At 52.4% G+C, this 2,119-nt stretch overlaps 1 pseudogene; it reads right to left on the minus strand.

The window, feature by feature from the left end:
• Positions 1–291: 291 nt before the first annotated feature.
• LOC109070945 lies at positions 292–2,115 on the minus strand (annotated as a pseudogene).
• Between the last annotated feature and the right edge of the window lie 4 nt (positions 2,116–2,119).

The following is a 2,119-nucleotide window of genomic DNA, read 5'->3' on the forward strand; positions in this document are numbered from 1 at the left end:
CCTGAGACTGCTGCGGGCCATGGCCATCTGCTGCGGTGGCACTTGCTGCGGCTGAGGTGCCTGCGGATTCTGCATGGACCCTTGCATCCCAGCTGGCCACTGGCCAGGCTGCATGCTCTGAACCATCTGAGTGAATCACGCAGGGCCATCATTTGCATGGGAGTCATCATGCGAGGGGCTGTTCATGCAGTTCACGCCCGCTCAATGCTCATATTCATCCTGTAGTCTTGCTGCTGCTGCTGCTGGGCGCTGCTGAACTTTTGGGTCATCATCTCTACTTGTTTGCAACCTTCAAAAGCCCTGCTGTTGCCGGGCGTGAGAGGGCTGGCGGCTGCTGCTGGAGGCAGCATGGGCAGGGGGAGTACTGCTGCTGCTGGGCAGAGGCGCAGGACTGCGGGCCTGGCTACATACCCCTGGCGGCCCTGTGTAGGCAGCTGGTTGGGGGAAGGTTTGCACCATTCCCAGCCACATTCTGATGCGCCTGCCTGGGGCTGGCTGGCTAATGACTGCGCGAGGGGCCTGAGGTGTATTAGCCGCTGCAGCTGCTGAGAGTTTGGCGCTCCTGACCTCCTCGATGGTAGCTGGGGAGGGCAGACTGGGAGGCATTCCTCTGCTCCCTGCATGAGCACCATTCGCCGCCAAGATCATCTGGGCGCCCCGCTGCAGCCGCTAAGCTGAATCTGCTGCTGCCAGCAGCTTGTGCTTTCTGATATTGAGACAGAAGGGCACGGGCACTTGCTTCTCCTGGCAGTGTTTGGCATGGTAGCAGCAACAACGCCATGAGTTGTTTGCAAACGGGCAGCCTCCATTGGTCTTGGCGCTTTGCAGCCCCTTGGTATGCTGCACCACACGCTTCATCTTCTGGACAAGATGGCAGAGAACAGTTGGCATTGCGGCACTGGCAGGCATGCACCAGTGACTGGATGCAGCTGCTGATGCTGAGGCGCCGACTCTCCTGAGGACTCTTGTTGGCCTCGCCACCCTGGTTGTTGCTGTTGTCGCCCAGGCCCAAAACCACCACGGTACTCATGGCCTTGAGTTGTAGCAGTTAATGCATAGATCAAAAGTCCTGGAAGAAATCAGAAGAATAATTGATATAGTTTTCTGACATTGCTAGCACAGAATGTTAATTACCGCCGCCCACTGAAGATTAGTGTTTTATTTACAAAGCTTACAGCTGGAGGACATAGGCTACCAAGCAAGGTTCACTCCTTGAGGAGGTTTGAACCTGCAACCTTCTAGTTTAAACCTTATATCTTAATAAATTGGCACAATAAAAATAGTACCGGTGTCTGTTTTTTACAAAACATCTGGTGGATTGCAAACAATGGCAACAGACTAGCGGCTCTGTCAAAAGCCACAAAGAGAAGGCTGACCTGCTTAAGCGATTGCAATGCCAGCGTTGTCTCTACATGGTGCTGTGCATGCGTTACCAAGTGTACACAAATTGGTCATGGCTCCTGATTGTGTAGCTCCCACCAGCATGCACATAAGAGCTCCATTTGCAGCGGCGTAGGCGAACTGAACTCCCGGTAGCTTGATACTGGCGAGTGTCAGGAAGGCATCACGGCCGTCCATCAGATCGCAGGTCAGCAGCGGGTCAGGATCCATGATCGGAGGCAGGGTGTTGATCACTGGACCAGCATGCAGGTGGATCACGAAGAAGACCTGGATTTTAGGAAGCAAGAGGGGTTCCGGTAAGCACTTGGCACACTCTGAGCAAAATAAATGGTACCTCAAGTAAACAAAATTGTAAGGTCCAACCTCTTTGTGCTTCTCCATTGTTGCATATAGCTTCTGGGACAGGTCATTAGCTACATTCGCATCCCAGGCTTCTTTTGTTTGCGCGGTCATGCTGCTCTTATTTTTATTGGTCTTTTTATTGTTCTTCTTTTTGGCGTTCTTGCTGTCAACTTGGGTTCCCTGTGGAAGAAAACACCATTTTTTAAAATGGCTACAGACTACACTAAATACTCATTCACACCATTTGACTCTCTGCCTAACCTCTGTTGTCTCAACGGAGGCTGTATTCTCCTCCTTCTTCCTCTCCTCCTCCTCTTGCTCCAGCTCCTTGATGCTTTCCTCCAGAACATTGGGCCAAAAATCACCCTCGAAATAG

The sequence above is a fragment of the Cyprinus carpio genome, unplaced genomic scaffold (genome assembly GCF_018340385.1).
Source record: "Cyprinus carpio isolate SPL01 unplaced genomic scaffold, ASM1834038v1 S000005507, whole genome shotgun sequence".
In the NCBI taxonomy this organism is placed as follows: Eukaryota; Metazoa; Chordata; class Actinopteri; order Cypriniformes; family Cyprinidae; genus Cyprinus; species Cyprinus carpio.